The following is a 22,473-nucleotide window of genomic DNA, read 5'->3' as shown; positions in this document are numbered from 1 at the left end:
GAGACGCGGGCGGACCCACTGAGAGCACAAGATGTTGGACCCACTGAGGGCTGATCGTGGTCACACATTTGCACACAGATAAACAGGTAAAGGAGCAAGCAGTGAGACGGACTGCGCAGGCCCCAGCGGCAGGAAGTGGCAGAGGAGACCGCCATTGTCCCTCTCTGACCCCGTCCCCACATACAGTGTCACAAACCAGCAACCTGGGTGGCCCCACCCTGGTGAACAACTGAGGTTCCACTCCTCATACATAACAGGCATGAACAGATCAAAACATGGCTCAAGAACAACTCAGAGCCCCAGAGCCAATAAATCTAAGTGATGAAGAAAGAGCCAAACTTTCAGATGCACAGTTCAAAACACTGGTGATTGGGATGCTCACAGAACTGGTTGATTTTAGTCACAAATTAGAGGAACATATGAAAGCTAAACTAATTGAAATGAAGGGAAATGCACAGGAAACCAATAGTAATGGAAAGGAAACTGGAACTCAAATCAATGGAGTGGACCAGAAGGAGGAAAAAATGACCAAACAGAAAAGAATGAAGAAACAAGAATTCAAAAGAATGAGGAGAGGCTTAGGAACCTTCAGGACATCTTTAAACAGCCCAACACCGGAATTATAGGGGTACCAGAAGGAGAAGAGGAACAGCCATGAGTGGAAAACTTATTTGAACAAATAATAAAGGAGAACTTCCCCAATCTGGCAAAGGAAATAGACTTCCAGGAAATCCAGGAAGCTCAGAGAGTCCCAAAGAAGTTGGACCCAAGAAGGAACACACCAAGGCACATCATCATTACATCAGCCAAGATTAAAATCCAGGAGAGAATCCTAGAAGCAGCAAGAGATAAGGGGTTCCCATCAGACTGTCAGCTGATTTCTCAGTAGAGACCTTCCAGGCAAGAAGGGGCTGGAAAGAAGTATTCCAAGTCATGAAATCCAAAGACCTACATCCAAGATTGATCTATCCAGCAAAGCTTTCATTTAGAATGGAAGGACAGATAAAGTACTTCTCAGATAAGATCAAATTCAAGGAGTTCATCATCACCAAGCCCTTACTATATGAAATGTTAAAGGGACTTATCTAAGAAAAAGAAGATAAAAAAGATGAACAGTGAAAGGACAGTAAACTCACAGTTATTAAGAATCACACCTAAAACAAAAGCAAACTAAGAGGACAGCTAGATCAGGAGTGAACCATAGAAATGAAGATCACATGGAGGGTTAGCAACAGAGGAGTGGGAGAAGGAGAAGGGGGGAGAAGGTACAGAAAATAAGTAGCATAGATGGTAGATAGAAAATAGATAGTGGGGAGGGCAAGAATAGCATGGGAAATACAGAATCTAAAGAACTTGAGACATATGGTCATAAACTAAAGGTGGGGAATGTTGGGGGAGGGGTGTGCAGGGTGGAGGGGAATAAAGGAGGGAAATAGAACAACTGTAATGGCATAATTAATAAAATATATTTTTAAAAACTAGTGAAAACATTCAACGTTCATCATAGTACTTATGCTAACAAACTGAACTGACCAGAAAGTGCATTTTATGACATTTTTTAAAAAGCCAAAAGAATTGAACAGATTTTGGCAATAACTTATAATTTTGTTCTATAAAATAAATGTGATCCACTCTTCTCTATAATGTCTACATCCTTGTGTGTAGGACATGAGGTAAATTTGAGTTTTACCTACTTTCTCACATACTAACTTGACGATATTCCTTTTAACTGTTGATCAATGTTGTAAGCTCTCTTGGCCTGTTTTTATTCATTCATTTTAGCGTTATTTGCACTTTTCTCACATAGGGATGAGATTGAAAGCTGAGTTCACATGAAATAAGTAGGTGATGATCACTAGTGACATGTAATTTTTAATATATCGAAGTGGGTAACTGCCTAGTGAAGGCACCTGGGGTCAGCCGGGCAGAACTGATTGAAATGATATGCCATGTTTATTGGGGTGAAAAAAGAAAAGTTCTCCTATGGTATTGGCAAGTGATTTATTTTGTGAAAGACGTGTCAAATTTTTGTCTGAAAATTATATTGTTCAAAGTTTATACAGAGATTGTCTTAAATCTCTGATCTTTAAACATCTTTAACCTCATCACTGAAATTGGCACAAGGAAGAATCTGGCTGTGATTCACAGGCAGTAGCTGCCGAAGGCAACAGCGCCTCTCTCCTCCGTCATCCTGTAAATACACAGCATTCTCTGTTTCATTTGCCGAAATCCTCTTTTTCCATCACTACCGATCCTGACGTCAGCAGGCACACATCACTACTTCTTCATAGAAAATGCTGTATGCCAACACATTTTATTTCACAGCATCATTAGCACTTAAGGTGTTGTAGAGAAATGAAGTCTTCACAAACCTGAAATGCGCTTTTAAACACAAAAGCTTAGTATCTTAACCTAAAGTGTATCCCATGTATAAAAAAAGGTAGAACTACAAAAGCCATGATGCAAAAAAATATACGTGTGTAATACACCAGGCAGAGAAATGCCAGCTCTGCTTTTGCGAGACCACCAGTCGTAAAGTTCTCTGCAGACAAGGACTCTGAGCCGACGCAGCGTCCAGGTCCCGCCTCTCCACCTCAGCTCTTCCCAGGGGACGTCGGCGCGATGCAGTGATGCACCTGCAACGATGTACTTGGGGAACGCGAGTTGCCTGCTGCTCTTTGGACTCAAGAAGTGTGTTCTAAGTTTCCTTTTTCTTTTTAAATGGCTTCCCTATCTCTTCTCTGCTGGGGATCACGTCTGCTGTTTTTATGCCTCCCCTTCTCTTTACCGAGGCTAGAGAATCAAATAACTGAACTTGAATCATTTTTACAATAAATAAAAATGAAGGTATTGTAGTAATACTTTTTTACATTTATATTGCCCACCAGACCAAGATATTTCTTCATTTAGTTTCTTCATTTATCATCTATGGTGTTTTGGGGTTTCTGGAAAACAAACTCCTGGTAGTGAGCCATTACCTTACGGACAGAACTTTAAGACAAAAGGCAAAAGCTTCAAGGCATTGGACTAAGCTGCTTTTCAGATCAACAATTTAATACCAATGTTGAGACTTCATAGTCTATCAAAAAGGCAATGTGTAATTGTACTGCCACATATTTTCATGTTCCTACCCAGTTGTCTAGCAACTGGCGGTGATGAGTAGTTTTCTAAAAGCTGTCCTTATTTCCCTCTTCAAAGTCACCATGCTGTCACCTGCCAAGGAGAATGGGAGTCACCATCTACCTTAAGCCACTGTTGTCCACCAATGAGACCTGTGCTCCAAAGTGAATGTGGCCTTTCTGACGACAAGCATTTGCCCCGGGACCACATACGCCCACGCGCAGGGTGTTCATGTAGGAAAAATCAAAGTCCCCTGATACATCAGCTTTAACCATGGAGATTTGTTACCACTTTCTTTTGGTTATAGTTCTGTGTATATATAAAACAAAACATTTTGACAGGCTGGGTATTGTGTAAGAAGCCAGACTTTCTTTGTGATATACTGTGTCTCCACATAAAATCATAAGCTATTCTACTTGTGTTTTGTTTACTGTATCTTGGTTTTTGTATGATAAGGCTTAATTTAAAGAATAATTTCAGCAGACAAATCTGAACTCTAAAATTGTCATATTTCTGAAAACATTTCTCAGAACTTTATTTGTAAAACAGAAAATAAGGAATCAGAGGGGTCTTTAAATATCGACAAGCCCTGGCTGGTGTGGCTCAGTGGATTGAGCACCGGCATGCAAAGCAAAGAGCTGCTGGTTCCATCCCTGGTCGGGGCGCACACCTGGGCTGTGGGCCCGGTCCCCAGGTGGGGCACCTGGGAGGGGCAGCTGTGGGAGTGTTTCTCTCACACATCATGTTTCTCTCCCTCTCTTTAAAAAAACAATGCCCCGGCCTTGTCACACCACCCTTACAGGGCTGGTCGGCCAGGTCAGGGGGCAGAGTAGGCTATCATTTAGTGTGGAAGAAGATGATGAGTTTCTCAGAGAAAAAACATTCCAGCATTACTATACAGAATTTATCAAACATTCACAGCAGATAGGTGATGTTGGGAATGGAGAACTTCAAAGAATTGCAGCTAAAGCCCCAAGTTGGAGACAAGAGACTCTAAGTAACCCATTTTCTGTATTTGGATTGCTGTAAATCATCTAGTAGTCGCTGGGGCCAGAAGCCTGTCTGCAGAGACCGTTCCGAGGAACCATTCCTGATGGATTGAGGTCCTCCATCCCACCAATATGAAAACAAGACTCAGCAGAAAAATGCAGAGTTAGTAATGAGAAATGATTCCCTCCCCTTCCAAACCTCCCTTCCTTCTCCAAAGAACCAATGGTAGAGTATGGGGTGCCTTCAAGTCATCAGGAGTCTACACATTGGCCAGACCCATTCTGCTGACCTGTGACAGGCTCCGTTGGTGTCCGAGGGGCTTGCTTATGCCTCTACAATCAGCCCGAGATTGGCAGGGAGCTGGCTGGGCTAAGATGGCCTCAGCGGGATGGTTGGCTTGGTGCCATGCTCCGGCAGGCCAGCCTGAGCTTGTTCTCACGGTGGTGGTGGTAAGGGTCCAAGAGAAAAAAGTAGAAACACTCAAGTACTTCTTTGGACCTCTACTTGAATTTTTCTTGGGGGCCAAGCTCAGAGTCAGTGTCAGTGTTGGGTGGGGGGTACAAGGGCCAAGGGCACAGGGAAGTGTGAAAAACTGGGGTCACTAATGCAATCAGTCTGCCATATTTACCGAGTGGGAAAGGAGATTCCACACAGGAGAGGTAAGTGCAGTTATTAGAAAAAATAAAACCATTTCACATTTATACTCTGAGGGGCAAAGACCCCAGAATCAACAGGTCACAGCTGATTTGGGTCATTTCATTGGCTCCTGAGCAGGAGACTTTCTTCTGTATGTCCTTCCCAGTGCACGACTTCAACAGACATCAGTTTTTAGTGATGCCTGGTGTTTTAATTTGGGGGTCACACTGAACTTGAATATATTTCACCTCCGTAATAAGTAAATTGGTAGTATCTAAATTTGATGCATCAGGAGAAAGCTATATACATAAAATGGATATAAATTGGAGATGAATGCCAGGAGACATCATAAGGCAAATTGCAAGTGGCTGCCTCTGGGTAGGCCGGTCAGAGTATGGGGAGGGGAAGGGCTGCTGGTTTTTGGTGTATGTGTATTTTAGTGCTATTTGATTTTCAAGCGGTGTGCTATATTACTGTGTTACGGTGAGTAATAACTTTTTAAAAGGAAAGTCCAAGTTAAAGTACCACCACTGTGCTGTTATTTATATGTAATGTTTCATTTAATTTAGTCTACCCAATATCCCTATAAATTAGCAATTGTTACTTCTACTTCAGAGGAGACATATAGTCTTAGAGATATAAAGTGACTTGTCCAAGGTTGTAAGAGGCAGGGTCAAGATGGAAATTCAGGTGTGTCTGCTTCCAAAAAGTACTGTCTTAAATCCTAACCTGTAGTTTAATATTGAATTCATCCATTTAGCAGCTGACATTTAATCTGCTCCCTTCCAGAGGCCCACGCTATTATGCAGTCAGCATAATGGAACTGGGACATATGTATCTTTCCCCTACTAATAAACTTTCGTTGCTTCTTTTAAAAAATGACATGGTGTCTGCTACTTGGGGGGAAGCATTTGGGCATTCCGCCGGCTGGATTGACTATATATATCCAAAAACGTGTGAATGCCTGCAGTTCCCCCTGCAGGCCAGGGCTGGGCACTCACTTGGGTAAAGACAAACTTCCTGCTTCAGTGAGGCTACAGGGTGGGGTTGTGGGACACAGCCTTTGAGCACCAAGTACCGGGTAAACAGTAACTAACAAATGGAGGTGTGGAGCTGTGCACAGGGTTCCGGAGTGTCTCAGATGAAGCCGTCGTGGCTGGGAGGGTGTTTGGTTGGACCAAGAGGGCTTCATAGGACAGGCCATGGCTTCCTAGTGCTGGGGCAAAACAGGGACACAGGAAACATCATAGGGCACCATGTACAACTGGACCCACTGAGAGGCTGAGGACAAGATTTCTTTTCCCCATTTGGTAATTTTGGTAGGTTTCTGGTTGAGTAATAAAATAATTCGCTTGGAGCAAAACTGCTTCAGAAGAATAGATGTGATGTGTGAGATTTAGAATCCTTTTGATTACACTTATCTAGAAAAATCACTAAAAAGTTAATATTCAAATTAAGTAATATGATTGTTTAACCTGAATAATATTGAGTAGAGAAGGAAAACCTGAAAAAAGATTGAGAAGCTACATTTTAAGGTAGTCCAAATAGATACTCTATTTAAGACTGCTGAAACATTCAAACTTTTCAAATAAATGGTTTCCTCATTTTTCACCATCAGCCCACTGCCCTACCTCCCACTCCTACTGTGTATGAAGATTTTATCTGCCAACCACGCTGTCCCCCCTTTTACCACAGCTGAGACCATCAGAGTGCTGATCGGCATAACTTTCTGGGTTAATTTTGAGACAACAAAGGAAACCGTGGACTAGTGCAACTTTACCACTGGTGTTTCTAGCAGGATTTCTTTAACTTTTATAGTAGACTGAAAACAGCTCCTGGCCCCTTTATGGGGGTTTTTGTGGGGGGTTAGAGAGCTTGGTTTGGGGGCTTCTTTCTGAAACTTTTGGTCCATTAACATGTCCCATTTCCACTGTGTTCATGGTATTTAGTGGCTCGAGGATGAAGTACTGGATTGAGGAAAGCTTGGATTCACTTCCAGCACAGTATCTGCCATCGTCTCCTAACAGCCTGGTCACTCCATTCTTTAGCTCCCTTTCTTATTTATACTTGACATGCTTGGGGAAGGGTGCTATGAATGAAAAGTACAGCCAACATGTATTAAAAAAACGAGAAAATATTTTAAAACATGGCATTTAAAAGTGAAGAACTTCAATATATAAATTATTCTAATCAAAAGTGTTACTGACTCTATGTTTGTTAATGAAAAATAAACAAATGTGAACCTTGCTTAGTTGCTGTCCCATTGAGACCCCCCAAAGTTCATTAAAAGTTACATTTGAAAACCTTAAGTCGTGTTTTGTGAATGTCGTGGGTCTGACCTGTTACTTACTCTACTCCAGCTGAACCACTATCCAGAGAGTAGTCAGCGTTCACAACTAAGCTCCTAAGGACAGCCGAAATGAACCTTTTGTGTCAGCCATTTACAACCTCAACTCCGATGCATTTAGTTTATTCCCTGTAAGAATGCCACATACGTACTTGTCGGGAGCTGACCAACAGCCAGCTCTTGACGCAGTCGGGATGGATGAGATGCATCTGCACAGCAGAGGCAACTGTGGCTGGATTTCCTATCTGTCCCTTGCATGTTTGTCTTTGTGATTAATAGGTGGTGGAATTTTTAGACACCTGTATTTCAGGTCCAATGATCCACATAATTCCAATGAAGTTATACAAAATGATTTCTTGGCCAGAGAACAAAGTTCCCCCTAATGAAGTAGCCCCTGAATATCTAAAAGTTGAAGGAGTAACAGACCCTCTTCTACCTTAGACAAGAATATGTATTAATTAGAAGTAGACAGGCAAAGAAACAGGAGAAGCTGGTTAGCTACTACAAACTAAGCACATAGAAACAATTACCAAGGAGTCAGAGTCCATATTACAAAGAAACATTTCAGACAGAAAGATAGTCAGACATCACAAAGGCCTTATAATGAATTTCCTAACCTCTGCTCCGTCTAGCGTACCTTTTGCCCCATGCCAAATTCTACACCTTTAATAAACAATAAGATATTCAAAGTCTGTACATAGAGCTATTTCAAATTGTTTGATTAATGGTTCTCCTGGTCAAAACAACCTTTGTTTAACATAACTGAAACTATGGAAGTTCTCGTACTTTTCCTGGTTACCTTTGTAATGTTTTTTTCTGCTTAACTGATCATGCCATGCACCTGTTCCTTCTTTTTTTAAGACTTTATTTATTTATCTTTAGAGGGGAAGGGAAGGAGAGAAGGAGAGAAATATCAATGTATGCTTGCCTTTCATGCGTCCCATGTTGGGAACTGGCCTGCAACCCAGGCATGTGCCCCAACTGGGAATCGAACTGGGATCTTTGGTTCACAGGCTTATGCCCAATCCACTGAGCTACACCAGCCAGGGCGCAACTGTTCCTTTAATGTTATACAACAATCTCCATAAAAATAAAGCCTAGATCAAACTCTGAAAGTTCTGACAGACCCTCAGAGGCTGGCTGTTCTCGGCATCCAACCAGGTGTCTGACTCTTCATTCATCACCTGCACCGTCCATCCTTGGAGGACCCTGAACCCTGCCGAGGCTGGACTTCGCCACCTACTTGTGATTCCTGGTAATCCCTTGATTTTTTTTTCTTAAATACAACTGCTATTCTCTATTAAAATTTTCAGATATCTCTGGACAAGAGTGGAGTAGTTTGCAAAACTTATTAAGTACGCGTATGCAATTCTCAGGAATGGTGAGCCAAACGGCCCGTCCGATCTTCTCCGTGGGAATCAGACCCAGACCTGCTGAGTCCAAAACACCTGGTGGTTCTGAATTCCCCGCTGACCTCCGACCCGCTGAAGAGAGAGGCCTTCGATCCCCGGTCCTCCCCAAACCCTCCCAAGTCCGGGCTGCACAAGAGCGCGGGCACTCTGGACATTCAGCTACCCTGGCCTCCGCTTCCCGGTGCCCGCACAAGAGGGCGCTGGTCGGAGGTGCTGGTGCACGGCGGCCCCGGGGCGGCCGGGTCCCCGAACTCCAGAGGTCCCGGCCTCGCCGCCAACGCCCGGACCTGGCGTGTCTCCGGCGCCGTGAAAGGGGGGCAGCGAGGAAGGTCGCGGGGCAGGGAGCCGTGCTGGCAAACCTGGGGCGCACGGGGAGAAAGAGGTGCGCAGGTCTGAGAGCAGCGAGAACGAGAAGATCGGTGACTGAACCAAGAGAGAGAGGCGAGCAAGGCCTGAGGGTAGGAGTGAGAGTGGGGGCGACGGCGGATAACTTCTCGCGAAGTTTGGACTGGGGAGGGATGCGGCTAGCACACCCGGGCGTCGCCCGAGGGCCGTGGTGTGGTGCAGTTGTGCTGGTCCGGCAAACCTCGCGAGAGGAAGCGTGAGCTCTCTCGGCGTCGAGGCGGGGTAGGCGGAGCCGTTCTGGAGAACGTGGATGGAGGGGGAGGGCCTTAGCAGGTGGGGCGTGGCAAGGACGGGGTGGTGCGGACAAAACGCACCAGAAGTGGACGGTCCTGTGCTAGGCAGGGGCGGAGCGAAGGAAGAGGCGCCACGGTCGGTAGGGTGAGTGGGGCAGCGCCAAGGGGTGGAACGGCGACGGAAGGGGCGGGGCTAAGGGTGGTGCGATCCTTTGTGGTTAAGGGCGGGGGCAAACGAGGACGACTGCTTTCAGCACCACGGACAGCAGCGGGGGGTGCTGGTCTGGCAGCGCTCCTCGGAGCTGTGCGGCCTCCGGACACCGAGGTCTTTTCTGATTGGGAGAGAAAGAAAAATCTTTTCAGCCTGTAGAGGTGGAGTTGGCCGGTTGGGGCAGAGATGCTGGGCTCACCATCGCTGGGTGGTAGCTGTCCATACTCTCGAGGACCGGGCCTGAGGAGGCACGAGGGCAGCTGCTCAGCGAGGGTCAGACCGGGCGCAGGGAAGCCTGGTGGCGGCGGGAGAGGACCTGCGGTGTGGACACTAGACTGGAGGCAAAATGTGTCCACTGCAGACTGTAAGAATAGATGCAGACCTTTACTTCTGCAAGTTATATCTAAGTAGGCAGATCATTAAAAGCCTCTAAAATAGACTTGAAATATGCCTCTACTAAGCACCAGCAATTAACAACCCATTACTTGTGTATTTTGGATATCAAAAACCTGTGAACACAGAGAGAAAAGGGCTCCTGATAGCAAACTGGGCTAAAGTTTTTAAAAACGGCTAACAGTCATTTCTGCACGGGGCCTTCCAGGTGAACTGCTCTTTAGGGAGGACAGTGTCTTTGGGGCCAATCAGACTGAGATTTGGAAGTCCTCATTTGCATAAGGACAGGCCAATCAGGGACCAGCGGCAGGGACTCCTGTCCGTATTACCCAGCTCCCTTCTGGCACTGAAAGTGCACTTTCCATTTCTGGATCAGTATGGTTACCCAGTTGAGCAGAGTTTCCCCCAGAAACGAGTGAAGCAGCCTAGTGCAGACCAGAACAGACTGGCACCAGGCAGAGCAGACCCACGTAGGACCAGGCAGAATGGCTCAGAGCAGAACAGAACAGAGCAGACTGGTGAGGAGCAGCAGCACAGCTGAGCTGTTTCCCCTGAGGGGGGCCTGGCCCCTGGGCTGCCTCCTGACAGTGTTGTTTTCACAGCCCCGCTGGATCTCAGTTGAGCTGTTCCAGAGCCATGCTGCTTTCACATCTGGTTTGTATCGCAGCTGGGCTGTTTTGCACTAAATGAACTTTACTTCACTGCACCCCAAACTGGGGACTGCTGTTGGCACTGACTTTGATACAGGGTGCAGCCAGGGGGGGCCCCAAAAAAAAGATTTAGAAAGGTGTCCAGAATTCAAAGTGTATAGGAATATTGGAGAGACATATAAGATGTCCTCACCGCCCCCCCCCCCCCAGGGGGAAGGGATGAATGGAGCCAGGCCATTGAGAGCTATTTTGCATAGCAACAGTTTTGGAGCTAACCTCTGGAGGAATGGTTATTTAACATATCTATAACCTTTAACTGGTTTCATAGATATGTTAAATAGCAGTGGCCAAGTTTGGAGCCAAGGAGAAGGTAGTGGGATGGGGACTCAAGAAGGAACTAGCAGGGACTCAGGATGGAACTAGGAGGACTCAAGATGGGAAATAAGGGCTGCTCTCCGGAGTGAGAAGGGCTTGGACTCTGAATGTAACGAGGGGCTGCGCTCCTGAGTGGGAAGTCCTGAGAGAGAGCCATGCGGTTTCAGCAGAGTGAGGACCCCCTCTAGGCGAGGTGAAAGAGGGAGCCACGTGGTTTTGGCAGGGTGTGGACCCCCTCTTTCCCAGGTGAAAGGGAAAAACCATGCAGCTTTGCCAGAATGGAGATCCCTGCAGCCAGGTGAAGAAGAAAGCCACATGCTTTTGGTGGAGTGCGGACTCCTGCAGCTTTGGTAGAAGAGGCCCACGCGGCTTTGGGGTGCCCCCTTTGGCCGCGTGGCCTGAAAAAGCAAGAGAGACTTTGACTGGAACTGGGTACAAAGGACTCTTGCCAGTGGACCGTGAGAGGGTACCACAGTACTTTGGATTAACTCGAGATCCTGCCTGCACGGTGACACAGCTGACGGTGCCAGCGGCCTGAAAAAGGGACGTGTGCTCTTTTCCTGATTTACGGTACCCGGAGTTGGGACAGTGGGAGAAGGGAGCGCTGTGTGGGTGTAGGTGTATACCCTAAAGGACTTTGATATTTTAGTGGAGGCATTAGGCCTGAATAGCATTAAATAAAACATTTTGTTTCCTTTTCACAAATCTCTGGCATTAAGAGATGTCTTTCCAATTGGCGGCGGACAGAAGGGCCCAGTAGATTTTAGTATTTTGGTTTTTGGGAGGGGCCCCTGTTGTATAGCAGTTTTGGGCATCCCTAGGTGGGCCAAATATTGTATTGCCCCTCCCTCGGACCTCCTCTTGTTCGGTAACAACTTGGCACCAGCGACTATCAGTTGACAAAAATCTTACTTCATATAGCTTTTAAAAGTAAATTGTGTTAAGATATAACAGGAAAAGTGAATAAATGATATTTAACCTGATGAATGTTCACAAGTGAACACACCCATGCATGTAACTAACAGAAAAAGAAACAGAATATTCCAGACCCCAGAGGCTGCCCTGTGCTTGCCTTCCTTACCAACACCCTTACCGTGCGCCTCTTAAATTGTATCTTTTTCAAGTTCATTTTACAAGTTGGTAAGTAGGTGATTGTCACAAGTTTCACTCCCAAATCTCCATGTTATTAAAAGAGGAAGCTGACCTCTGGTTAGACCTTCAACAGGTGACAGTTCAGCTGTGATTTAGTGATTTTCAGTGTTCACTATCTTTATTATCATTTTTACCCTTTTTGTCTGAAATATTATGGGTTTTCATTTATGGTAGCCATATAAAATTTCCTTTTAGCTAAATACACTTAAGTAAAAAATGTCAGTCCATTCAATGAAAAATAGCATTAACAGGTAGATATATAGTTTTTTTTAAAGATGATTTTCCAATAACCAAAATTTAGGAAAACTGGTACAGTTATGGAGGACTGACACTGGACCCAGAGTGACTCAGCTGGGAATCCCAGTCCCACCTTTTCACTAACCTCACCCTCTGCAAATACCTAATTTCTCTGAGCCCCAGTGTTCTCATCTGTGAAATGGGGTTGAAAGTTCCTGCCTGCAAAGGAAATTGGCAGCTGTGAGAGAGCAGAGAAAGCCCTTGTCCTTCTGTGGACCCTGTGTGTACAATGTGCTACATACAGTAACTACTTTTCTAATACCTGAAAGTGGTCCCTACATCAGTATAGAATCTTTTTTACAATATAACATTTCCTTCTCTGAAGGAATTGTAACTAGGTTGTATTGTAGCCAGGATGCATGGGAGGCATGACCTGTGAATAACCTCGCCTCTGGTTTTCAACCCAAGAAACAGTATTATTTTAACTCTGACTTGTGCAGTAGAAAAACAAACCTAAAGTAACTTTCTCAAGTTATTAAAGAGATTTCAGCCCTGGCTGGTGTAGCTCAGTGGATTGAGCACTGGCCTGCAAACCAGAGGACTGCAGTTCAATTCCCAACCAGGGCACATGCCTGGGTTGCTGGCCGGTTCCCAGCAGGGGACTCACAAGAGGGAACCATACACTGATATTTCTCTCCCTCTCTCCTTCCCTTCCCCTCTAAAGATAAATAAATAAAATCTTTTTAAAAATTTAAAAAAAAACCAAGATTCAAGCGAACCAGTATTTTCACATTAAATCCTCTAGCCTTAGAATCTTATCTCACACCAACTGGTGCTATTTTAACTTCTGCCCAATTTTTTCCTAAATAGCTAAATCTAAAGATCCCTTATCAGAGAGACATCCAGCAGCCTTAAAAAGTTGCTGAATTAGCTTAAAACATTGCTTCTGTTCCTTAGAGAGCCTGTTCTCCACGATTGAGGATGGCAGTTCGATTCCCTGTCAGGGCATGTGCCTGGGTTGTAGGCCAGGTTCCCAACTGGGCCACAAAAGAGGCAACTGATTGATGTTTCACTCACACATTGATGTTTCTCTCCTCCTTCCCTCTCTAAAAATAAAATCTTTTAAAAACTAAAAAGTAATTCTGGAGTTTGACGTGCTAAGTTTCAGGTACCTGAAAGTATAATTAGTTTATAGTTGAAACAATGACATTTTCATTGTTCTGTTCAGTCCTTAAGGAAGCTAGATCATCATTTTCCAAAATGAATATAGTAGAACTTCAGAGTGATTTTTGGAATTTGTTTCTGGTTGAAGGCCTAGAATGTCCTGCAGTGTAGAGTTTGCTCCATTCCAGAAGACAGCCAAAAAGGAGCTAAAGAAAAAAGATGCCGAAACTAAAAGGGGTGACAATGGTAAGTCCTCTTTCAAAAGCTGGATTAAATACACTGATCAAATGTAATTTTTCTCCTAATGTGGGTAGGATTATATCTTCTTTTTTTTTTCATTTTAAATTTACAGATCCAGAATTTAAGAAGTTGTTAGAAATTTACTGCATGGAGGAAGAGAAAACTGGTACCAATCCCAAAACTCTTCTGGGAGATGTAGTGGCAAAGACAGAACTTACTAGTCTGTTGTGCCCATTTCTTCCTTTTACTTCATTAAGTGTGTTTCTATAGGGTATGCATTTGTTTCTTGTTTTTCATGATATAAAAAAATGACGCTTGTGACAGGCTTGGCAGAAATGTATAGTATTTCCCAGTTTCGACAAAAGGATGACAAGAGTCCCAGCCAGGCCTCTAGGGCCAGAAACAAAGGGTTTTTTTAAAGTGGGGAGGAGGGAGGCCGGGGCGGGGGAGGTTTGGGAGGCGGGGCATGGCATCGCAGCGCCAGTGGGCTGCAGCCTGACACTGTGCTGCCACTTGTTTTGCAGGGATCTCCATAGGGTTCCCTCACCATCCTTGGGAGGGTTGTTTCTGCTTTCAGAGAGAGAGAAGTGGCCCGTGACTCCCAGATAACCTACCAGAAGAAGCAGACACGCACACACAGTCTGGCACAGGCGCTGTCCACCAAGGAGGTTTTTGAGAGAAAGCTCTCTAAGCAAGTCCAGACACGGGGGAGGGGAGAGGAGGGAGGCATTCACAAACAAAACCGAACCAAACCCTCGGTAGTTGATACAAATACTACTTCGGTGCAGTATTTCTTAAAAAATCTAAATGTAAATTTTAAAAAAATATGATGAACAAAGTACATATTTTGTGAGCATGTTAAATGAAGACAGGATCTGGCCATCTCCCGTGGCCAGCCCGTGAGTGTTGACTCTCGAGGCTCCAGCCTGGGAAGGGCCTGTCTGAGGTGGGTCTGTCACCTGCACTGGCATCTTTTCCGGGCATAACCCACAAGTAAAGCTGCTCGGCCCCACCCGGCACCCACTGAGACACAGTCTGCGATTACCAGACAGATAGATACCCAAGGGGTACTGTATAAGCTGTGTGGGGCTATCTCACCTTCCCCTGTCCCTACAAGACTAGCTGATGAGCCGGTAGAAGAATTCTACACCCACATGTAGAAGGATTTTACTAATAGAATAAGACAATGTTCGTTGGCTGATGAACAACACATAGGGTTGGCAGGCACCGGAAAAGCACAAAAGCAGGCTGAGGCATTGGGGAGGACTTGTTCCAGTGTGAACCCAGTAAAGGTTTACACTTTAGACAACAGTTGTTTCCTCAACAAGTGAGCCTCAAAACTTTTGCTCCTATATTTCCTAATTTTCATATTTTAATTTCACATTATTTTATACTAATGTATAGGAGACTGTTCTGTGTGGCATGGGCCCAGCTCCCACTGGGAGATGCACAGGACCCACACCCACGGATAGGTTCTCCCAATGGGAGATCAGGCCTGCTATGTACCTAGGCCGCTTGGAGTCTTGCTTTTTGCTAAAACCCCCCTCACCCAGATTTGTGGCAAACATTTACTGCAAAGTAGCTCCCTAAAATCCATACTAAACCTTCCAAGAACTAGTGTAACTGGTTCAACCACTTTTGCCTTTTCATTTGCAAATATCCCTCTTCTGTGATGCATTAGCAACATTAGCTCCTTTGTGGTCTGTAAAAGGTAATCACCTAAAGCAACCTGTGCATAGTAAATGAGGACCATCATGTAATGTGCTGAAAAAGTCAGTCATGGCAAGGGCCACGGTTTTTTCTCCCCTTGAGAGAAAAACCATGCCCACCCTTTTCCTCCACTGGACTCGGTAGTCCATGTACATATCTCATCTCATCAATAATGACGTGGACACCTCACGCGGTGTCTGCATTACTAATGAGGACATAATTCCCTACAATAAAAATACACATTATAGCCCTTAATGGCATAGCTCAGTGGACTGAGCACGGGCTGCGAACCAGAGGGTTCCTAATTCAATTCCCGGTCAGGGCGCATGCCTGGGTTGCAGGCCAGGTCCCTAGTGGGAGCCATGTGAGAGGCAACCACACACTGATGTTTCTCACTCTTTCTCCTTCCCTTCCCCTCTCTATAAATAAATAAATAAAATCTTTAAAAAATACACATTATAAGCCAACATTTCCTATCATAAGTTCCTAAGTATTAAATGTATCTATTCCAATATTAAAATAGTTGATATATAAACTGCTGTGGTCTGAACGTTTGTGCCTGCACACCCCAAATTCCTATGTTGAAATCTAACCCCAATGTGAAGGTGTTTGGAGGTCGGGCCTTTGGAAGGCACTTAGGTCATGATGGTGCAGCCCTCAGTGGATAGGATTAGTGTCCTTGGGAAAGAGACCCCAGAGAGTTCCACCCCTTCCACCCTGTGAAAATGTTATAGGAAAATGAAGCAACCAGACACCGAGAGATTCTGGAGTATAAGGTTTATTAATGTGCACGAGACCATAAGAGTCAGTCTCCAAATTCTGAGCCCCAAACAAAGGATTCTTGGGGGGTTATATAGCCTAGGGGTCTTCCTGTCTACATGGCAAAGCGGGATACAGAAGCAGAATGCGGTAATTAGTTCTATCTATGGGCAGAAGCAGAGTACAAAGGTTAAATGTGAAAATTGGTTCTATCAGCAGGGGTGCTAGCCCCAGTCCGGCCTTATTGTCCTATGGCGCCTGGGGTCTTGGATGAGCAAAGGTCTCCTAGGGCTTCTCCCTTCAAAAACAGAAAAAAGAAAGTCTTCTATGAACCAGAAAACAGGCTCTCACCCTTCACCAAATCTGCCGGCCCCTTGACCTTGGACTCCCTAGCCTCAAGAACAGTGAGACATAAGTTTCTGTAGTTTATGAGCCACCCAGTCTATGGCAGTTTGCTATAGCAGCCCAAACTAAGACATAATCATAAAAGTATAATACAGGTTAGAAATATCCTTCCTTAAATTAGAAATACAGGATATTGATAACTGTTGAAGCTGGTGAGGGTACACTTTACTACACTCTCTATTTTAGTTTATGTTTATATTTGTCAATAATAAAGTGAAAAAAAGAAAATTTGGACTTCCGCCAAGATGGAGGCATAGGTGGAAACACTTTGCCTTCTCTCACAACCAAATCTAAAAACAACAAAGTTTTAGCAATAATGAATGCAGTCAAGCCACAGAAAATTGAACAATACAGAGTCCGACAACAACAAACCGATCAGTTAAACTGGTGAGAGGGGCGGAGCCAGCAGCGGAGCGGATGGGGCAAAAAAGATCCCCTGACCAGCTGAGGGCTAGACGGGCAGACCCATTGAAGGTGTGGGGTGGCTGGCTGACCACGGTGGCGGTGGCGCATTTGAGTGCAGATAAACCAGTGAAAGGATGAGCATTCCCAGCGCAAGGTGGCAGGCTGACTGCAGTCACACATTTGCACACAGATAAACAGGCGGTGGGGGGGGCGGGCAAGGTTCAACCGGTGAGGCAGACCAGACAGAAGTGGAGAGGACCGCCATTGCTCCCTCTCTGACCCCGCCCCCACAGACAGTACCACAAACCAGCGACCTGGGTGGCCCGGCCCTGGTGAACAACTAAGGCACCTCTCCTCAAACATAACAGGCGCAAACAGATCAAAACATGGCTCAAGAAGAACTCAGAGCCCCAGAGCTGATAAATCTAAGTGAACAAGAAATTGCCAACCTATCAGAGGTACAGTTCAAAACACAGGTGATCAGGATGCTCACAGAACTGGTTGATTTTAGTCACAAATTAGAGGAACATATGAAGGCTAAACTAATTGAAATGAAGGGAAATACACAGGAAACTAATAGTGATGGAAAGGAAACTGGGAATTAAATCAAGGGAGCGAACCAGAAGGAAGAAAAAAATAACCAAACAGAAAAATATGAAGAAACAAGAATTCAAAAAAATGAGGAGAAGCTAAAAACCTCCATGACATCTTTAAACGCTCCAACATCCGAATTATAGGGGTACCAGAAGGAGAACAGGAACAGCTACAAGTAGAAACCTTATTTGAAAAAATAATAAAGGAGAACTCCCCCAATTTGGCAAAGGAAATAGACTTCCAGGAAATCCAGGAAGCTCAGAGAGTCCCAAAGAAGTTGGACCCAAGAAGGAACATACCAAGGCCCATCATAATTACATTAGCCAAGATTAAAATGAAGGAGAGAATTCTAGAAGCAGCAAGAGATAAGGGGACAGTCACCTACAAAGGAGTTCCCATCAGACTATCAGCAGATTTCTCAAAAGAGACCATACAGGCAAGAAGGGGCTGGAAAGAAGTATTCCAAGTCAGGAAAACCAAAGACCTACATCCAAGATTGCTCTATCCAGCAAAGCTTTCATTTAGAATGGAAGGACAGATAAAGTGCTTCTCAGATAAGATCAAATTTAAGGAGTTCATCACCACCAAGCCCTTATTATATGAAATGTTAAAGGGATTTATCTAAGAAAAAGATAATAAAGATGAACAGTGAAAGGACAGCAAACTCACAGTTATTAACAACCACACCTAAAACAAAAGCAAACTAAGAGGACAGCTAGATCAGGAGTGAACCATAGAAAGGAAGATCACATGGAGGGTTAGCAACAGGGGAGTGGGAGGAGGAGAAGGGGGGAGAAGGTACAGAAAATAAGTAGCATAGACCATAGATAGAAAATAGATAGGGGGGAGGGTAAGAATAGTAGGGGAAATACAGAATCTAAAGAACTGAGACACGTGGTCATGAACTAAAGGGGGGGGGGTGGGCAGGGTGGAGGGGAGTAAAGGGGGGAAATAGAACAAATGTAATGGCATAATCAATTAAAAAAAAAAGAAAATTCATCTGAGATAGATGGAGACTTTTTTCCCAGTTGGTTCATATATTGGTGAATGAACTGGATAAATACTTTTTATTAATAGAATAAGACAATGTTTGACAATTCTATTCCAGTATTTGGAACAGAAACTAATTGCTGAGAAACCTTGTTGAAATGGAAGGGAGCAAGTAGAGTTTTGTTATAGTAACACCACTTAATTTGTTAAGTATGTTTTCAAGTTATGTGCCAAATGTTCAGTTATCTATAGTGAAAAATTACTTCTAATGATCTACCACCTAATAATTTTTTCAATTTTATGGAGTTAGAAACCATCTGACTTTTAAAAGGAATTGCTATTCAATCACAAGAGTCACTTAGTTCTCAGTTTCTGGGAATTAAGCAGACAAGGCTTTTCTAAGACTTACCAAGTGACTGCTAATTGTGGTTACCTGTTACCCACTGCTATTTCATTCTTGGAGGCAAAGAGTTTAATCTGATGTAATCAAAAAGGCTTGGGAAATTCAAAAGCAATGTGGTAATTTCAGTGTACTTTTACCAGTACAATATTTTTATAGAGTTTACTAACCCTTGGAGTGCAGATTTAATTAATCCAATTTATGGAAAATAGTAACCATGTAAACTTTGCCAATTAGCAGTCTTTATTATCAAATCATTCGGATAAATCAGGCTTATTTTCTCAGAAAAGTACAAGTTCATTTTTCAGTTCAAATAAATGTGAAATTTGTATCTCAAAATGAGGTCCTGGTTACAACAGCATAGGCACTACTTCCTCACCCAGACTTTCACAATGTTACCTATCAGTAGTTTTCAAACCTGGGTATGTGTTAGAATCTCCCAGAAGTTTAAAAACTGGTTCCTGGGCCCACCCCAGACCAGTGAAATCTTCCTGGGTACCAGGCACAGGCCTAGGAGTTTTCTAGAGTCTCATGTGCTTCCAAACACAGCCAAGGTTGAGACACAGTTATAGACCATATTGTGGTAAGAGAAACCCCCCATGTGGGAAGGAGACCCGCCTTCAAGTAAGGGGGCACCTCACCTCTCTTCACCTTTTGTCTTTGAAGAGTCTGACATCTACTTCACAGGGCTGTTAGAAAAAAAGTGATTAAGAGAAGGTGGCTGTGCTCATTGTAACCACACTGACTCACATTTATGGCGAGAGCAGCCACGTCCTATCACACCGTATTTTTAGTCATAAAACTCAGTATTTAAGTGAACAAAGAAGAGGCCACGAGTTCAGTTTTTCAGTTATGACCTCTCCGCACTTGGGAGGGAAATGGGTTGAAACAAGGCCAGTCAAGTGAGTGCCAAATGCGGTTCATAGGTTGCTTCCCTTCAAGCTAAGTCTTTTGAAATATTTGCTCAGCCTTCTCTCAGAAGAGGCTCGGTGCCTGCTGGAGGAGGACAAAGGTGCTCTGGTGTCCTAAGCAGTTCAGCTCTGGTCTCACAAGGAACTCTCAGAAGGCAGAGTTTGATTGGCAACCATCCACTGGTCCTGACGAGGCCCTTGGGAAGCCTCACCCCACCGAGAGTTTCTACCAAACATTTTCTTCTACTGCAGAGCCTTGTCTCCCTGAAGGGAGTTTTAGTGCATAGGATTTTTACCATCTTAGTGTAGCTCAAGTACAGTCAGTCCTTATTTTTATACAGCTTTGCAAAGTATAGGTCTGGTGATCTCCTTGAGGGCTAATTAAAAGTTGCTTGGTCCAAAAATGTGTTTGTTCCCAGTGGGAAACTCTACTGCCCATGTCTCACTTGTGGAGCTTCCTGTCATTTGTGAAGCCATGTTCCTTTCGCTGCAAGAGAAGCACGGAGGTGAGGACAGGCCTGCCCAGGGCTCCCAGCTGCGGGGGAAGATGGCGGCCTCCACCCTTCTCACCTCCACTCTAAACAGGGAGTGTGGAATTCACGCTGCACAGAATTCAAAGCAAGAAGCAAGTATCATGAGACTATGTATCCGTCCAACTGATTTAATTAGAAATTTTTTTCTTTTTAAGGAGTCTAAGTTTTCCTATATTATTGCTTTAAATAGCAAGCTGGAGAAGGGATGGCATTTAAGGATTGGGGAAGATCTTGTTCTCTTTCAGGTCTGCTGGTATTTGGCACTAAATGGTTTGTCACTAACAGGCAGCTGAGGTGGTAATACCTGCTTCATAAACTGAATTTGAGAACACACTAGGAAGATTTGAAAGATGGAAAATAAGAGTGTGGGCTTGAGGTCAAAGTATGATTTCCAGAAAGCTAAAAACAGAACGGATACCTTTCAGAGTTAATCAGCTTGTGAATGCAGATGGACAATGAGCTAGTTCAAAGAACCTGGGGACAGTGGTTTTATGCAGTTTGTGAAGGCTGGATGAAATACCTGCTAAGTTGCAGGAAGCTGGTTAATGGGAACTAGTCATGCACCACGTAACAACATTTCAGGCAACAATGGACCACATATACAATGGTGGCCCCATAAGATAATGGAGCTGAAAAGTTCCTATTACCTAGTGATACCGTAGCTGTCGTAACATCGTAACACATTACTCATGTTTGTCGTGATGCTGGTGTAACCAAACCCACTGCACTGTCAGATGTGTGTGTAGCAATACAGTTATGTATAGGACACAGTACTTGATGATAAACAGCTACTTTACTGGTTTATGTATCTACTGTGCTATGCCCTCTATCGTTAGTGTACTGTCTCTACTTATTAAAAAGACAAGTTTGCTGTGAACACTGCGCCTTGTCACACAGGCAGCAGCCTATCCATCTTGTGTAGACTGTGTTTCTTGATTGCATCATTTTCTCTTGTGCTTGATTTAATCTCCTGCTGTTTTTTGAATTTAGGGTAGCCTAGGTGTAGAGTGTCTACAAAGTCCACAGTAGTGTAATGTCTTAGTCCATTAAATTCACTCTCCACTCAGACTCCCCTAGGGCAGTCTTCAGTCCTGCAGGCTCCATTCATGGTAAGCACCCTGTATGGGTGTACTATTTATGTTTTGTACCCTATCTTTACTGTACCTTTTCTATATGCAGCTGTGTTTACATACGCAAATACTGTTGTGTTACAACTGCCTACAGTATTCAGTACAGCAACATGCTGCACAGGTCTGCAGCCTAGGAGCACCACCTAGCCCAGGTGTGCAGTAAGCTAGACCATTTAGGTTTGCGTAAGCATAAAGAGGAAATCACCTAACAAGGTGTTTCTCAAAACGCATCCCTGTTGTTTAAGCAGAGTATGACAATATTTTCAAAATACCTTTTATAAAACCTATGGGGTTAAATTTTGTTATTTCTTCCTGATAAGGTATGCATATTCTTTAAGATAGTTAAAACCAGTTTTTTGTAAACTAGTTATTCGACTGTAATTGGGAACAATTACTCAACTCTTTATGATTTGAGTTAGATTTTTGTCCACTTGACCTACAATTCTTGCATTTAAACAAATCAACTAAGAATTTAGTAAGCTTCCCATATATTTCACCTAAGCCTCCTTGGGGTCTGTGGCATTTTCAAGAGACTGGCTGGTGTTAGAATCAAGTTAACATTATGCTCAAACCAACTAAGCTAGCCACTAACTGATCATAATCAGTGTTGAAACATCATTTTATTCTAACAGCATTTCCAGTTTTAGGATTGAACGCAGTGTCCCATCTGGGGAATTTGTAAGGAAAAAAGTACTATTCTTGCACTGACTCAAAAGTAAATTGGACTAATTTTTTTTCCAACTCATAAAATGAAAAGCAGTTTAGGAAGAGTAGTCTTGGCATGTGGAGAGAATTATGCCAGGCTTAGCGAGGGCAGGACTTTTAGAGGAAAAAGAGTAAGCAAGCATTATAGGTTAGGAAAGAAAAGGCAATGAGTAAGGTGGGATGGGAAGGTTACTTAAGGTATCTTATTTGCCAAAGCCTTAAGTAATGGCCCTTTAGGGTTCATTTTGTATTTAGAATGCAACATAAAATCATCGTTGTACCGACCTTAGTTTTCGGTGTGTCAAGGATGGGCTGGGAGGCTTGACTATGAGCAGTCTCTACTGCACCCAATCTGTGCACACAATG

At 44.0% G+C, this 22,473-nt stretch overlaps 1 long non-coding RNA gene across 1 annotated transcript; it reads left to right on the top strand.

The window, feature by feature from the left end:
* The first annotated feature begins 8,732 nt into the window (after window positions 1-8,732).
* LOC119038490 (uncharacterized) lies at window positions 8,733-15,342 on the top strand. Its single transcript, XR_005080430.2, has 4 exons — window positions 8,733-8,963; window positions 13,474-13,571; window positions 13,678-13,836; window positions 14,090-15,342. It is a non-coding gene; the product is annotated as an uncharacterized LOC119038490 (long non-coding RNA).
* Window positions 15,343-22,473: the final 7,131 nt, after the last annotated feature.

The sequence above is a fragment of the Artibeus jamaicensis genome, unplaced genomic scaffold (assembly GCF_021234435.1).
Source record: "Artibeus jamaicensis isolate MK-2021 breed Jamaican fruit bat unplaced genomic scaffold, CSHL_Jam_final scaffold_833, whole genome shotgun sequence".
Classification (NCBI taxonomy): domain Eukaryota; kingdom Metazoa; phylum Chordata; class Mammalia; order Chiroptera; family Phyllostomidae; genus Artibeus; species Artibeus jamaicensis.
This window is presented reverse-complemented; position numbering and strand designations above follow the sequence as displayed.